A 17,682-nucleotide genomic window follows, 5' to 3' on the forward strand; every position below is an offset into this window, starting at 1 on the left:
GGAGAGAGAGGCAGGGTCTGATCCGCAGCCTCCATGGCAGCTGTTGATCAGCCATTGTCTCTCTCTTTCTCTCCAGGGTTCACCAGCAGCCATGCCTCTGTTTCTCTCTGGGCCTCCCTGGGGGCTGCCGATCAGCCCCGCCTCTCTGATCAGGCCCGGAGATAGGCCTGGAGATGCTGGCTGGCATAGAAACCAACCAATCAGAACCAAATCTGGGTGAACTGTGAGGAGCTAATGGCTGCCTAGGAGGTGGAGCTTTTGATGCTGACTGGCATAGAAACTGACCAATCATAACCAAATATGGGTCAACTGTGAGGAGCCAATGGCTGCCTAGGAGGTGGAGCTTTTGACGCTGACTGGCATAGAAACCGACCAATCAGAACCAAATTGGCCTGCAGGGGAAGGCAGTTAAGGGTGATCAGGCAGGCAGAGGCAGTTGGGGGCAAGATCAGACTGGCAGGGAAGGGGTGATCAGGCAGGCAGGCAGAGAGGTTAGGGGCAATCAGGCAGGCAGGCAGAGGCAGTTAGGGTTGATCAGGCAGGCAGGCAGGTGAGCATCTAGGAGCCAGTGGTCTCAGATTGTGAGAGGGATTTCCGACTGCCGGTTTAGGCCTGATTCCTGTGGGATCGGGCCTAAACCGGCAGTTGGACATCTCCCAAGGGGTCCCCAATTGGAGAGGGTGCAGACTGGGCTGAGGGAACCCCCGTCTGTGCACAAATTTTGTGCACTGGGACACTAGTTTATAAATAATTTTATAAAGCAAATGAATACTCTTATATTGTTCACAAACACATAATAAAGAGTACAGACATAAAAACATGTGTGATGCTCAGGAGTTCAAGAATTGGAGTGGCAGTCACACTGGGGGCCAGAGTGGTGGGGTTGATGGGGGAGGGTATTCAGGGATCCTCAACTGCCATGTAAAACGTTATTTCTTATGTAATGAAAGATCCATGAAGCAAACAGGACAGAACATTGAGATCTAACTAAATTAGGTGAGTGCTCGCTGGGCTTTGCTTTAGGCTTGTCCAGCATTCTCTGCATGCTTGAAATGTTTCAAGTAATCATTTACAGAAAGAACACCTTTTGTAATCATTTTCAAATACAGGATGAGGAAAGTCATCAGTGAAAGGAAAACCTTTCTCATTCTCTACTAACTAAGCAAGATGTAAGATCACAAACACTGTTTCCAAACTTCCATCTCCTACAAGTTAAATATTACCTTTGCTATTTTACTTTGTTTTAGTTGTTTGACTTTTTAAAAATATTGAGACATAATGAACAGATCACAGAATTCACCCTTTAAAAATACATAGTTCAATGGTTATAAGCATATCCACGGAGTTGGGCGCCATGTCTAATTCTAGACCGTTTTCATCTCCTGTAAAGGAACCTGCACCCTTTGCAGTCGCCTCCGCTCCGCCTCCCCTCCCCCGCCTCCCCGGCATCTGCCGTCTGCCTAACCAGCTCTGTGGACTTGCCTCTTCTGAAACTTAATATCCCGAATCATATAATAGTGGCCTCTTGTTCCCGACTTACTTCACTCAACACAATGCTTTCAAGGTTCATCATTGCTGCAGTTGTGTGTGCCAATATTTCATTCCTTCTTATTGCCAAACTAGAGGCCCGGTTCATGAAATTTGTGCATGGGGGGGTGTCCCTCAGCCCAGCCTGCACCCTCTCCAATCTGGGACATCACTCTCACAATCCAGGACTTCTGGCTCCCAACTGCTCGCCTGCCTGCCTTCCTGATTTCCCCTAACTGCTTCTGCCTGCCAGCCTGATCACCCCTAACCACTCCCCTGCCAGCCTGATTGATGCCTAACTGCTCCCCTGCCAGCCTGTTTGCCCCTAAATGCCCTCCCCTGCAGGCCTGGTCACCCCTAACTGCCCTCCCTTGCAGGCCTGGTCACCCCTAACTGCCCTCCCCTATAGGCCTGGGTCCCCCCCAAATGCCCTTCCCTGCAGGCCCGGTCGCCCCCAACTTCCCTCCTCTGCCAGCCTGGTCACACCTAACTGCCCTCCCCTGCAGGCTTGATCACCCACAACTGCCCTCCCTTGTAGGCCTGGTCCCTCCCAATTGCCCTCCTGTGCTGGCCTAATAACACACAACTGCCCTCCCCTGCTGGCCATCTTGTGGTGGCCATCTTGTGTCCACATGGGGGCAGCCATCTTTGACCACATGGGGCAGTCATCTTGTGTTGGAGTGATGGTCAATTTGCATATTACTCTTTTATTAGATAGGATAATATTTCATGTTGTGGATATGCCACATGGTGCTTGTGCATTCATCAGTTGGTGGATTGGGTTTTCCCACTTTTTGGCTATTTGTATAATGCTGATATAAACAGCCACAGCTTTGTGTGTACACATATGTTTCCAATTCTTTGGAGTATGTTCCTAGGAGTGAAACTTCTTGATCATGTGGTTACTCTGTATTAGCCGTTTTGAGGAACTTCCAGACTGTTTTCCAAGGTAGCTACACCATTTATATTCCCACCAGCAATGAATGGGCAGCAGCAGGTCACTGAACCGGCCTCCTGTCCCAGAGGCCAGGAGCCGGCCCGCCCTCCGCCCCCACCCAAGGCCCTCTTCCACAGCAGGTCCCTCGGCGCCCATCGTGCCAGGTGGGGAAATTCACACGTGCGGCACTCTCTCCGTGCATGTGACGTGTGAACATGCCTGTGGATGCCATAAACACTGATGTCTGCAGGCCTGGCCTCCCATGCAGAAGTGGAAACAACCGCTCTTAATAAATGGCATGAATGTCAGCATGTGGCTGTTCCCCTTCCTAAAGCCGCTGGGTCGCGGGGTTTGTGTAAGACGTAGCAGGCAGGGCCCACGGGGGCAGCAGGGGCTGCCTCAGAATACTCAGCACCCATGCAATCTCCTAGTTCATTTATCAGAAGTAAAGGCAAAGCCTCGCTAGTGATTCCGTGGCCGTTTGAAACAGCTTCAATTCTCAGTGAACAAGAAAGTACACAGAAACATACCTTTGCCTTGACAAGCACATGCAGTTGGGTGTGAATTGGCGAAGGGGTGCACGGATGAAACTCACCAGAGTGGACAGCTGGGGAGCCCGGCCTGCTCCCGCCCTCCTCGCCGGCGTGGGTGGCCGCCTCTGCCGCGGGGGCCACCTTCAAGCCACTGCCAGTCACTCCGGCTGCGCTGAAGGCAGCTGACAGCTGGCGTTTTACTTTATTATCTTACTTTACTGCTGGGTGCAGTGTCAACGTTGATATTGCGCCTCCTGAATTCCTGTAGGTGTGACTTCCAGGCACCATCACGTGACCTCTGTCTTGCCAGGTCTTGTATTACTTCCAGCTTCTCCTCAGTACCCCAGGCTGTCCTCCGTCCTCACACTGGAGTCTGACAGCCGCGTGGGCGTGCGTGCGTGGGGCTGTGTGGCGGGTACTGGGTCAGGCACAGGAGCCTCGCCCCGCACATGTGGGCATGGCAGGTGGGCCCGTGGGGAACAGCCCTGAGCTGGCGGGCCTGGCTCACCACCCCCTCGGCGTCACAGCTGCACTCAGCTGACCCACATCGTGGGAAACGCTCCTTTTGTTTGCTTTGTCTTTAGTAGGTGATTGTATTCTCCAGCTTGCCTGCGGGTACAAGGTGGGTCACAGATGGCAGCACGTTCTTCGTCACCCCTCCCTCCACTCTGAGGTTCTGAGGCGGGTGGCTCTCCAGTGGGCGTTATGTCCTGGGAGCCACCCAGCGCCCTGAGGAGGCCGTGCGGAGCGCAGAAGGCTCTGCACAGCCACGTGACCAGCTGGCACACTGCACCGGGCCCCCAGCAGGGCAGGCCTCCAGGTGTGGGCACCACAGAGAGAAGGCGGCTGTGATCCCGGTCAGCTGGCAGAGCTGTGAACAGTGACAAACAGCTCTGCTGTTTTCAGCTACTATTTTAGGGTGTTTGGTTGCGTAGAAATAGACGACTGAAGTAGCTCGCACACAAGCCTTTCTGACACCCTGTGCGAAGGCAGGACCTCGGGGGGCAGGAGGGGCCATGGCAGGACCTCGGGGGTCAGGAGTGACCATGGCAGGACCTCGGGGGGCAGGAGTGCCATGGCAGGACCTCGGGGCCGGGGGAGGACAGGAGTGGCCATGGCAGGACCTCGGGCGGGGGGGAGGACAGGAGGGGCCATGGCAGGACCCTGGGGGTCAGGGTGCCCCGGAGGTGACTGGTACTGTACCCACTTAACCAAGGTGGACAGAGAGGAGGCCATGTGCAGCAGTCCTGGGACGTTTTGCGAGACTCCCTCTCAGCGGAACCACTCTGCATGGCCCGCCCACACATCAAACAGATGCGGCAGCTGCTTTTGTGACGCAGGCACTCCGGTGTCACGGCAGGAATGTGGTTTCGGAATGAAGTGAGGGCCACTCTCGTGCGCGCCAGTGGAAAGAAACACCTCCTCTTCCCCCGCGTGGTGGGCACAGCCTGGAGGCGGTGTGAGCTCATCCGGTGCGGCACCCCGCCCCGCCGGGAAGAGCTGGTGCGGCTCTCCCTCTGTGGGGGGCCCACGCGGGCAGACAGAAGGCCGAGCTGAGGGACAACTGCTCTTCGGTGGGAGGCTAGCTCCTGACCATCTTCCCACCAAACGCTGGGCCCTCACTGTGACAGCAGCACCCCCTCCTGGAAGTCAGAGCCCTGATTGAGGACAGGGGCCTGCGCGGGGCCTTGGGTGGCGCCGTCTCCGTGGCGGGCGAGCAGCTAGAGCTTCCGTGGGCGCGGGGCCTGAGGCTGCTCTCCTGCCAGGAGGGCCCTGCTCGTGCTGCGCGCGTGTCCCTGAGCCTGGCAGTGTGGACGGCGGGGCTTGCCTGGGACCGGCTTCCCTCTGGGGCTCGGAGACATGGTCTGCTCAAGGCAGAGGTGATGGGACCAGCCTGCAGCCGGCCCTCGGGGCTGGGGTTTCACGTGAGGGTCGCGGCCATGGCTGGAGGCCCTGGGGGAGGGTGGAGGCCCCGGGGGAGGGTGGAGGCACCGGGGGACGGTCAAGGCCGTGGCCGTGGCTGGAGGCGCCGAGCTGCCCGCGGAGGGGACCGGGGAGGCTGGTGCCTGGTTCTCCGCAGACGTTGCCCCTGTGCCCTTTCCGTTACTGATCCGACTTCTCTCCGCATGAGTGAAACATCGGTGAGCACGCGGACTTGCTGAGTCCTGTGAGTCAGGGCTGGTCTCGGGGCCTGCCGCCCTCCCGCTGCAGGAAGAGACTAGATGGCCTCCAGGGGACTGGCCACGGGCACCGGCCCTCAGCACGGGCCGCCACTGCCCTGAGGCCGAGGGGCACCGAACAGCCCGGAGCCTCCAGTCCCCAGAGATTGCGGCTTTTCTGGCTCACATTCCCAGGGACCTGGGGACACGGGCAGGAGCCGCCTTAGGGGTGTGGCAGCACAGTGGACGGGCAGGAGGCTGGACCAGATTCGCCTCTGCCATCCATCAGCTGGAGATGCTGGAATGTTCTGCAGGCAGAGGTGAGGGCAGCTGGGGCCGAGCCCGCCTTCTCTCCCGCCCAGTCCCTTGCCAGCGAGAGCACGGCCTTTCCACGCTCTCCCCAGAGCGGCTGTGGGTCAGGCCCAGCGCTTCGCCCTTTGCACGTAAAGACGGAACGTGTGAAAGGCCCTGATAGACCGAAGAGCGGCCCACTGCTCTGAGACGACTTCCTGGGCTCCTGTTTGCACGCATGCGCGTCAGCGGGCAGCGGGGGCTGGGGGCGCGGGCAGCGGTGGGGGGAGGGCTGGGGGCGCTGGCAGCGGGGGGCGCTGGGGGCGCGGGCAGCGGGGGGCTGGGGTCGCGGGCAGCGGGGGCTGGGGGCGCGGGCAGCGGGGGGCTGGGGGCGCGGGCAGGGGCGGGGGCTGGGGGCGCGGGCAGCGGAGGGGCTGGGGGGCGCGGGCAGCGGGGGCTGGGGGCGCGGGCAGCGGTGGGGGGAGGGCTGGGGGCGCTGGCAGCGGTGGGGGGGGAGCTGGGGGCGCTGGCAGCGGGGGGTGGGGGCGCTGCGCTGGCTCAGCGGCGCCTGCACCTGCTCCTGCGGGAGGTGTGGGCAAGTGCGATCTGCTCCAGAAGCCTCCTGGGAGTCTCCATATCAGGTGTTACTATCTTGGATATTAACTAGTAATACACTGACATAACATACATAGTGCATGTTTACACTCTCAGCTTGAAATGAGTTAAACATGCATGAATAAGTAGTCATATGATGTCACAATTACTTATGCTTTTCACATCAGCGGGATTTTGGAGCCACATGTTGGAGCCCCCCTCGGGGCATATGGAGCAGATCGCCCTCTATTCTGTCCGGCGGTCGCCTGCAGCTGACGCCAGGGGGTCAGGGGTGCCGGCCGCACAGCAGGGCCTGCCCAGGGAACTGCTGCTGCATAGCCAACGCCCCAAATGCGGTGGCTTAAAACTCCAACCATCACTTATTTTATCTCTAGTCTGCTTCCTGGGGAAGCCGACCTGTGCCCGTCACCAGAATGAAGTGCGCGGCCAGGCTTTGTCAGAACCAGTGCGGGCGCCTGGAGCTCCCAGTGAAGTCCTGGCCTCAGAGCCCACCCGCAGAGGCTGGGCCCGGAGGGCCCTGTGCACCGGATCTCAGCGCTCACACGCAGCTTAACGGGATTCGTTTAATTGTCCTTGCACGAGCACCTGTCTTTGTAAGACGGTGGCTCCTGCTCAGAGATCTGAGAAATGAGTTACCATATTTTATCTGGGTTCTTGGATGGCCCTCATGGAGTCCCACCCACACCCAAGCAGCACCATAATGTAGTATGTGTGAAGCCAAGAGCTGGAGATGCTTGGAGGTATGTGTGTGCCTGCGTGTATGTGTATTCATATGTGTGTATGTGTGTGTGTGTGCTCATGTGTGTGTGTGTGACTCTGGCCAGAGCACTCTGGCTTGGAAATGACGCTAACTTGGTGTCAGTCAATGGAGTCCTGCAATCCGGAAGCAGAGGAGAGGGCTGTGCTGGGAGAAGGCCGGTTCTGACGGCAAGAGGAATGTCAGGGAACAGGGACCTCACAGAAAGAGGCTGGAGAGGAAAATGCTTCCAAGGAAAGACAACGAGTGAGGTGGGACACGTAGGAGGCCGACCATGGGGTACGAGGGTGCGTGAAAGAAAGCAGCTTGTGTCCAGATCAAACCCACGGGACAGCGGGGACAGTTCCTCTCCTGGCCCCACTCCCAGATCCCCATGGGCTTACAAGCAGGAATCCCGTCAGCGAAGCTGAACAAACCCACCTGTTGCTTCTCCTGGTCTTTACCCGAGTCCGTGGAAGCTGCGGAGAAGCACAGCTGGGCTCTCGACTTGTACGGGCAAGTCCCGGCGCAGGCCCGGCGCGATGAGGTCATTGCTTTCTGCCCATTCAGACAGAAATCATGAGCCTCGGAATCCACATGAGAGGAGAGAGGCGGTCCTTTGCGTAATGTGAGTGTGTGAATCACCATCCAGGACAAGGTGTTTGCAGCCCCAGAGTCCGCAGGGACACGCAGCCCATTGGGAAGGGCTGTCAGACGGCCAGACCACAGAGACCCCTGTGAGGGGGTTCCCGGAGGCCGCACGCGGGGAGAGCGGGGTCCTGTCTGTTCGGAGGGGAGCTCAGAGCAGCGGGATGGTGCGTGCGCCTCTGGGCAGGGCCAGTCTGGGTTAGGGCTGGTGCAAGGCCATCTTGGGGAAAGGTCTTTGACAAGTTGCCCAGCGTGGGTTTGCCCCGCTACACACGCCCACGCCTCCCACAGGAAGCGAGCAGGCCTTTGCTTGTCCTAAGAGATGTGGCACTGATGTTTCGTCACCCCTTCATCTTGGGGTGCTTAGGCCCCCAAGCCATGTTGATGGGAACTCCGGGAGCCTCTGAGAGCCGCGCTGACAGACACATACAGGCTGCAGACCCAGGAGGAAACCGGGCTCCCTGCTCATAGGCACAGCCACAAACACAGCAGCTTCCAGTCCCCGCGGCAGTGGGGGCCCAAGAAGGGTGCGTAGCTCGACTCCGGGGCAGCAGGAGAGTCAGGCCCTGGGCACCCTTGGACTGCAGCTCCGGTCGGACCCGGCGCAGTGCCCACCGGGGGTGTGAGAGTGTCTCTGGGCGCCACGCCGGGCAGCCGGGGCCTCAGAGGGGACCAGGGGAGGCTGCAGCCCGAGGGACCTGGGTCCAGGCCTGCGCTGTGGCCGTGAGGCTTTGCACGGGGTGAGCCCGAGTCCCAGACTTACCCCCCTAGGAGCCCAGACCATCTCCCCTTGGCCGGGCCTGGGCATCAGAGACGACATATGTCCTGTGCCCGTGGCATGGGGACTGCTCTGTGACTGCACTCTTCTCCCAGCCTGCATGGCCAGTGGTCCAGCAATGACAGGGGCCAAGAATTTATTTGTAAATGTTACAAATAGTTGGTAATTATTAAGATTCAAGAGTCATAAGAAAGACTCCCCACCCCCATTGCCCTTTTAAAAAACAAACAAAACAAACAAAACACTCTACCAGACAAGTCATCCCACCTCAGGCCCCGATGTGAGCGGTAGCGGCGAGGAGAGGAGAGCCCGCTCGGAGCGGCCATCGGGAGGCCTTCCCGGCACTGTCCCGTGTGATGCCCTGCACGTGGGCCCCCAACGGGTCATTTTTATGAGCCAATATTGGGTCGTACAGTACGTAATAGACTCTCTTGTTAAAATAGAGCTTGGAGATTGCTTTCTATGTTAATCTGGAACCTCTCCTTGACTATTTTAAGGAACTAAGTAATATTCAGCAGTATGGATAGATCACCTTTCGTTTAACCTGCTTCCTCTTGAAAGACATTTTAATTATTCTCAATATTTTTAACCCCACAGTGTTTGTGACCCAGTATTTTTGCAGATACACGAGGCTGGGCCCAGGAGTGAATCATCGGGCTGGGCGCTCACCACGCGCTCTGTGAGCTTGTGCGGTGCCTCCAACTCGTCAGCGGTGGCGACGTCCCGTTTCAAAACCTTTGTCAATGGACGGCCTTTCATCTGCCGTGCTGTGTATTTGTACTTCTTCCTTTCCGGGGCTCTGTTCAGTCCCCTTGCTGGGTTTGCTAGGAGTTTCGGGATTCTTGCTGATTTGTAGGAGTTAAAACCCTAAGGCCGTGGTGCCCCCCTCCCGCTCACCTGCCTATCCTTCTCACTCCCATGGTTCCACGCACACGGCTTGTGCTGTCTGTGCTTTGTCGACTTTTCCTTCTGGCCCTGGGTTTCCCACCTTCCCCACAGGACTTTCTTCCAGGTTCTCTGTTTTTCTTTCCTTTTTCCAAGTTTGTAGCTAATGTGCAGTGAGGACATTAAAATGCCGACTTTGTTTTAAATACATTTATTTCCTATGCACAGTTTGTTTCTGGACTTGCAAATTCTATTCTGTGGGTTCATTTGCCTTTTCCGTGTCAGCTCCACTCTGTAAATCGTTACAGCTGTCTACGGTGCTCGCACCTACCACGGCAAGTCCCTCCTGCAGCAGTCCCGGCGGCCCTGGCACTTCCCCTCCCGTGTGTGTTTAGAAGGAGCGCTCCAAACTTCACTTAAAACTGGTTGATAGATGGTGCAGGTTCTCACCAACCTGATGGTGAGATGGCGCAGCTGGTTTATGCGCACAGTGAGTGACATGCTGGGCAGGAAACCAAGAACCGAGCCCAGATTTAGGCAGCCACGGGCTGAATCTCAGAACACTTACACCGAGGAAAGCGGTTAGACACAGGGAGGTTCCCTGGGAGAGGCAGCACTGACCCCTGGTGGGACGATCGGGGCGTGCTTGCCTCGCAGATCCGTGGGAGCAGATCCATGGGCCGGTGCGGGGCAGGACTTCCCGGGGATGCGGTGCCTCATGTTCGGTACCAGTTTGTGTACACAGGTGTATCCACCCCACACCTTTGAAATGTTTCTTACGAGCGGTGCATTTAATTGTATGTATATTTAAAAAATACTGTAAAATGTAATGGCTGTAGCTAATGATATGTGCAATAGTGTTTAGTGGTGAAGTGTAATGAAGTCTGCAGCTGATATGCATTTAAAGAGATGGATTGAGCCCGGCCGGCTTGGCTCAGTGGTTGAGCACCGACCTATGAACCAGGAGGTTATAGTTCAATTCCCTGTCAGGGCACATGCCCCGGTTGTGGGCTCGATTCCTGTTGTGGGGTGTGCAGGAGGCAGCTGATCAATGATCCTCTCTCATCATTGATGTCTCTCTCTCTCTCTCCCTCTCCCTTCCTCTCTGAAACCAATAAAAATATATTTTTAAAAAAGATGGAATGATGGCTGGATAGAAGAATGGCTAGAAAGATGGCCTGTGATAAAGCAAATACGTACATGTTAGTAACAGATGTGGAGGGCAGGCGTACGGATGCTCACTACATCCTTTCACTTTTCTTTGTGTTAGACGTTTTCGTGATAAAGGGGTCGGGAGGAAATCCTGCAGAAAAGCTGGCCGGCCTCCACGGGGTTCACAGGCCTCCACGGAGGAGAACCGGCCTCTTCACAAGCCCGATTCCTCATTAAGATAAACGCGTCTCCCTGTGCGCAGGCGTCTTGCTGGCCGTCGCGGAGCCATGCGTGTGTGTGGTCTGTGGGTTCACGCAGCTCTTGTAGGTGAGGCGTGCTGCTGTTCCTACCGTGAGCGGAACGTGTTTCCCATTCATTTCCGAATCGGCTGTTGCCGCGCAGAGAGAAGCTCGTTTATTGCGGGTGTCTCACGGCGCGCGCGGCGAGCTCTCCGCCAGGCTCGTGGCTTTGTGAGGAGCGTCGCGGATTCCCTAGAATGCCAGTCATTTTGTCTTGATCTTGTCTTCAAACGATGGCTGCATTTGACTGTGCTGATTGCTCTGGTGTTTTTCTATTCCAATATTGACTTCTCGTTCTCTTTCTCATCTCATTGACAAAGTGCACGCCGGCGGCAGTGAGGAGGCCCGTGTGGGGAGGGCAGGACCAGAGCGGCTGTGGCGCCTGCTGGGTCCGGAAGCCACAGGAGGACTTCAGACTCTGAGGGGACCCTGGAGAGTGTCACCAGCAGTGGCTCCATCCACTTCGCCGGTGAGGGCCCCCCTGGGGGTCTCTTGGGAGTTGCTCGGGTGAGGACAGAGGTCAGTTGCCGTCTACGGAGCTCGCCACAGCCGGCGGTGAGCCCGGGCTGTGGTGCTGGGACGTGAGGAGGGAGAGGGTCACGGTGACGCCCAGGTTTCCATCTTGAGCCGTGGGTGCTGGTCAGTGTGGGGGAGGGGGCAGAGCAACAGCACAGGCTTCCCATTGGGGCACATGGGGACCCTGCCTGACCGCTCACTAGAGATGCTGAGTCTGAGGGTCAGGAGGTTGCGTGGATTTGGGGGTCGATGTGTAGATGACACGGGGAGGGTGAGAGAGGTGCGGGGACCAACCCCGCACTCGGAGTTGGGAAAGGCGGGCCTGGCCCACCCGGGAGCAGCACACAGTGCGGGAGGCGTGCAGGGAGCTCGGGGGTCTGGAAGCCGTGCCTGGAGGGGTTCCGTGCCCAAGCCTGGTCTCTCTGCGGCCCCGGGGGAGGGGGAGCTGTGGAGAGGGTTCCATGAGCACAGCAATGGGTGGTGGGAGGCAGGACTCACTTTTAGGAGATTTTCCCCAAAGGGGTGCTGAGGCCGGGCCAGGCGTGTGAGGCGAGGGCGAGCTCTCTCTCCACCGGGCGGGCTGCGCTGCCGGCTGCGCTGCCGGAGGAGCCGGAGAGGACGGGAAGCCGATGCGGATGGAGCGGGCTGCGGACGGGGCTGTGCCTGGGAGCACGGAGCTTCGCCGGTGAGCACCCTCTCCCCACGTGCGCACTCTCCTCCTACCTCTGGAGGCCGTGGGCGAGCGGGTTTCCGCACCTGTCCGGCTGGCCTGCCCGCGCCATGCTCAGGGGTGCCTGTGGCCGTGGTGTTGGCTGTGCCACGCTGTCTCCTCTGGGACGGAGCTCCGTGCGGCGCCCACACACGTTTAGCTCCGTGATTCGGTGCGTCCCGCCTCCTGGGGCAGCTCCGGGGCCAGGACGGCGGGGTGGCATCCGTGGGGTCAGGTGAGCTGGTGACTGGCCTTCGGCGCCGGGCTGGTCCCACCCGCCGCTCCCTGACCCTGTTAGCCCTGCGGCCCGGGCGAGAGTCTCCCTCACTGACGCTCAGCCCAGCGCCGGGCCGGGGCCTGGGCCGCCCTCCCTGTGGCCACGGACCCCTCCTGCTCTCAGGCCCGGGCGCCAGACCCCGCCGCCCCTCATCTCTCCTCTCTTCTCCATCAACGGGACCGCCCCGCCCTCAATGGCACAGGCACTGCCGTCCTTCCTGGCTGCCCGGCGGCACCGTGCTTACTTTCTGCTGCTTCACGGATTGGTTTTCGTGGCTAACTTGTTTTTGTTGTTTCAAGTGTCGTGTGACTTCTGTCTGCAATTTCCTCTCCCACCTGTACTGCCGCCTGGTCAGGTAGTTTCCAACAGCCCTTCGTGGAGAGCTTGCCTCCTCCGTGGCGTCACCTCCCTCTCCACCCCATCACCTCGCCCTCCACCCCATCCCCTCGCCCTCCACCCCATCACCTCGCCCTCCACCCCATCACCTCGCCCTCCACCCCATCACCTCGCCCTCCACCCCATCACCTCGCCCTCCACCCTGATCCCCTCGCCCTCCACCCCATCCCCTCGCCCTCCACCCCGATCCCCTCGCCCTCCACCCTGGCGTCTCCACCATGGCCTCCAGCCGGAGCGAGCCGCCCGCTTCTCACCAGCCGCCCCTCCCCCGCCTTTCTGTTTGGGCTGCTCGCCCTGCTCTCTGTGCTCCCTTCACCCGAGACTGAGGTCCTTCCTTCGGGCGCGGAGCTGTCTCCCAGGCCGGCCGGGTGCCCAGATGTGGGGCCTGGTGCCTGCCCGGTCCGCTCCGCCCTGCCCACCCGCTGGGCCCTCCAGACCAGACGAGGCGCGCCCAGCGCCCAGCGCCTCCTCTCCTCTGTCCGCCTCGAGCCCCGCGGTCCCTCAGCGCTCTGTTTGGCACGTTTGGTGGCTCCCCTGTCCCTGGCCACAGGCGACACCCGGCCCTGGAGACAAGGAGGGAGAGAGGGCTCCTGGCTGGAAGGAGAGGCGCTGCCCACATGGGTACGGAGGGCTTTCCCTCGGGACGAGCACTGGAAGAGGAGCTGTCCTCCTGGGCAGGCAGTGCAGGCCTCATCTCAGTGGGGCCGGGCATAGGTGACCCCAGATCGAAGAGTGACCCCAGGTTTCCACGTGATCCTGAAGGGAAGGCGGGAGCAGCCGCAGGTGTGCAGCTCGTTGGGCGGGGGGCGGCGATATTTTTGTCTTCTTGCTGCGGGGAAGCTGGTGGCCGGGACGGCAGTTGAAGGCTGAGCAGGCGGCACATCCCGCTCCCACGTGACCTGGACCTGGTCCCCGACTCGGGAGCCCCAGGTGCTGCGGTCCCGCCGCCCGCCCGCCCGCCCGCAGCCGCAGGCCGAGCCCAGCCGCCAGGCTATTTTGGACTGCGGGTTTTGATTTTATTTCTGCATCAGATTCACCTTGGATGGCAACCCCAAGGTTGATTGATGGCCCAGGCCACGCTGCCTGTTTCAGCCCTTCCCCGAGGCGCAGGCCTGGGCTGTGGCTTCAGGCAACGGCAGCAGGACGCCGCGGAGATGGCTGCGGACCCACAGGCGGTGCCTGACTTCCGGCAGATGTCCGATGCCAGGCAGGAGAGCCACCACAAACCCGGTTGCGTAAAAAGGCCTGCCCCCACCCCCCAGGGCGGCCTCCAGCCGGCGTGGGGAGGTCCAGGCAGGACTGATGGAACTGCTTCCAGGCCAGCCCTCCTCCTCTGGCTGTGGCCTGTGGGGCCTCCGAGCGTCCAGCCTGGACGGGCAGCCCCCTCCTCCCTCTCAGGGCCACCCCACACTGAGGGCAGGACCCCGGGTGTCGCCATGGGTATCCTGCAAACGCCCCACTCCTACCCTCCGTACGCCTGGCGTCCGAGTTGGTCAGCCAGTCACTGTTGAGAGGGGACCCAGGCTGACAGACCAGGGCAGGCACCTGGCACGGAGCACAGAGCAAGCAGAGCTCGCATTCGAGATCGGGGGCGGGGTGGGCCCCGCTCCATGAACAGATAAGCAAACTGTGTCCATAGCATGTGGGATGGCGCCGGAAGCCTCACGGGCAGTGTGCTGCGCAAACACCCGAGGCTCCTGAGGCTCGAGAGCTGCTCATGCCACGGGCAGCGGCCGGCACTCGTAACCACGGTCGGTGCTACACTCCAGCCACAGGGGGTGAGAATGAGGACTCCTTTCCCCGTGTATGTCCGCCTTCCAGGGTTCATTCACAGACTCCTGGGGGACCCGTGCCCTGGTCAGGAACACAGGAATCAGAAGAATCATCTCTGCAGGTGGAGTCAGGAAAAGGCCGGTGGTCCTTTCATTTGGACATTTAGATGTGCTAGTTCAAATACGAAAAGGTAAAATTAGACTAGAATCCCATATTTTCACTGAGATTTTAAAAAAGGATTGCACAGGAAACTCCCCTAGCTGAAGGGCTGAGCGCAGCCTTGGCAGTGCAGACGAATAAGAATGTTTGCTGCTACTTTCACGTCAGGGCTGACTTCCTAGCGGGGCCCTTGCAATTCCCATCTCAAGGTGTAAACGGCTCCTCTAAGGAAGCAGGCGAAGAGAATCAGGTGCCTCTGGGGGGGTTTTGCTCATTCCACAGGGGCTCGGGGGTTTACGGTGGGTCAGATCCAGGACCAGCTGTGCCATAGAGGGTCAGATCCGGGACCAGCTGTGCCATAGAGGGTCAGATCCGGGACCAGCTGTGCCATAGAGGGTCAGATCCGGAGGCAGCTATGCCATAGAGGGTCAGATCCGGGACCAGCTATGCCATAGAGGGTCAGATCCGGGACCAGCTGTGCCATAGAGGGTCAGATCCGGGACCAGCTGTGCCATAGAGGGTCAGATCCGGGACCAGCTATGCCATAGAGGGTCAGATCCAGGACCAGCTATGCCATAGAGGGTCAGATCCAGGACCAGCTATGCCATAGAGGGTCAGATCTGGGACCAGCTATGCCATAGAGGGTCAGATCGGGATCAGGTAGGCCACAGAGAATTAGGCCCAGGTCAGGAAGAACATAAGGGTCAGATCTGTGAGGAGGGCAGGATGTCCCAGATGGAGCATGAGTTGATCTGCCCAGGTGTTTGGTGGCAAATTGCAGATGCCACAGAGGGTCAGATTCTTTGGGGAAGGATGGTTCCCACACAGGCTGGAAGAATGTGTGATGCGGGAGCTCACAGTCCGCACTGAGGACTCCTGAAAAGACACAAGCCGGGTAAGTGGTGGGGACATCATCTTTAAAAAGCAACGTCTACGTGACATGGTGGGAATAACACGCATGGGCACTAGATTGGGAAGAAATGTTATTAATGTGACTGTAAAATAAATACGGAACCTGCATGTTAACACTTTCATTTTGATTCAACAGCCGCAGATGAAACAGTTTGCTTACGCCTTTTTTCATTAAATAATAGATCACCTTCCCAGAGGAAAAGGGCTGCAGCGCCTGCTGAGGGTCCCCCATCTCTTCCACTTCCTTTATCCTTGAAGCTGCTTCTCTGTCACGAGGTCTGATGGGCAGGGCAATGCTGAGAGCTGGCGTTTGCGCGGTGCCATGCTGGGCAGTGAAGGAATGCTGGAGAGTCCAGGGGGACGCCCGCCCCCCGCTGTCCTGGCCCTGAGAGGACGCGCATGTCGCTCCTCGGAGATCAGTCTGCTGGGAGGGCAGCAGCTTCGGGCCGGCTCACCAGCCCTGTCCTGGGAGCCAGTCTCTTCAGTCACCAGGAGGGACACAGGCATTCCTGGCGATGCCGCTTCTGCTTTGCTCTCATGCTTGGAGGCTCTTGATGCCTGATCCCTGGTGGAAGGGTCCTTCCCGGAGCAGAGGGCTGAGCTGGAGCTCGCGGGCTCTGCAAGCACCGCGGGCAGTGGGTCCAGCCTTGCCCATGGCGGCACCCGGGGGAGGTAAAGCCCCGGAGCCGCTGGCGCCATCTCTCCGATCTCTGGCCAGTGGGCCTGGGCAGCGCCCGGGCTGGGCATCCCCAGCTGCTCGGTGGTCCTCCCCGCAGCCAGCACACCCTCTCACCTCGGGGCACCTGCAGGAGGGGTCTGCTCCCCTCTCTCCTTACTTCCCAACGTCAAACTTCAACCTCGGCCTTCTCTGAATGCTTTAAATTCTGACATAGGGAAGAACCACAACCATCAAAAACTTTGAAAATTAATAATTATTAACCAGTTAACTAGATTCAGCTACTCCATTCTCAAACTTAGTTGGATGGACTAAGTTAAAGCACATATTTCCAGGCTGCGGGACCGTGTTTGTGTATGTGCCCTGGGGGCCGACAGAGGGCGCAGGGCTGGAGGGGCCTAGATCCCACAGCCCAGGGCCTTCCAGGGCGCTGCCTCCCGTCCTGCCGGGCCGGGCCGGCGGAGAAAGAGCGCAGGGGAGGCCGGTGGTCGGGCAGGTCTCCTGGGCCTCTTGCTTCCCACTCAACACCCACACCGGCCAAGACCCCTGGTTATTCCGACTGCTGAGCCCACCCCGACTGCTGCTGTGGTTGCTAACCCTCACCGCGGACTTTTCCCAGAGATTTTTAGAGAGAGTGGAAGGGTGGGAGGGAGAGAAACATGGATGCGAGAGAGACACATGCATTGGTTGCCTCCTCCACGTGTCCCGACTGGGGCCAGGGGTCAAACCTGCAATGGAGGTACGTGCCCTTGACTGGGAATTGAACCCAAGACCCTTCAGTGCCTGGGCCGACTCTAACCACTTAACACCACTGGCCATGGCTACCAATTAACTTTTCAAAAAGCCATTATTTTAGAGCAATTTTAGGTTCACAGCAAAACTGGGGGGAAGGCACCGAGATTTCCCACACCCCCGTCCCCACACGCACAGTCTCTCCCGCTTTCCAACACCCCCAGAGCGGGCAACCTGTGAACCGGCGCTCACACGTCATCGCTGCCGGCTGTGCAGCTCACTGCGGGTCACTGCTGGTGCTGGACTCCCGTGTGCTTACAGTGTGTCATACCAGGAGCATCCGGAGAGGTCACGAGTGGGAACAAGGGCGGGTGGACACAGGCAGGCAGACGGGGCAGGGCAGACGGGGCAGGGCAGGGCCGAGAGGGAACAAGGGCGGGTGGACACAGGCCGGGCAGACGGGGCAGGGCAGGGGCCGAGTGGGAACAAGGGCGGGTGGACACAGGCAGGGCAGACGGGGCAGGGCAGGGCCGAGAGGGAACAAGGGCGGGTGGACACAGGCAGGGCAGACGGGGCAGGGCAGGGCCGAGTGGGAACAAGGGCGGGTGGACACAGGCGGGCAGACGGGGCCGGGCAGACGGGGCCGGGCAGACGGGGCAGGGCAGGGCCGAGAGGGAACAAGGGCGGGTGGACACAGGCAGGGCAGACGGGGCAGGGCAGGGGCCGAGAGGGAACAAGGGCGGGTGGACACAGGCAGGGCAGACGGGCAGAGGAGCAGCCTGACCACAGGCACCAACCGAGCAGAAGTGACGCTGTTTCTGGACTCCGAGCGGGAGGCATGGGAGACCAAGGCAGGGCCTGCAGCAACAAGGTGTACGAACGCATGGGAACAGGGAAAGAACAGAAACGGGAAGTTCAGGTCCGTGCTGGGCACGGGTAGATATAGGAGGTGACAACACGGGTAGATATAGG

The sequence above is a fragment of the Eptesicus fuscus genome, chromosome 15, assembly GCF_027574615.1.
Source record: "Eptesicus fuscus isolate TK198812 chromosome 15, DD_ASM_mEF_20220401, whole genome shotgun sequence".
Taxonomy (NCBI): Eukaryota; Metazoa; Chordata; class Mammalia; order Chiroptera; family Vespertilionidae; genus Eptesicus; species Eptesicus fuscus.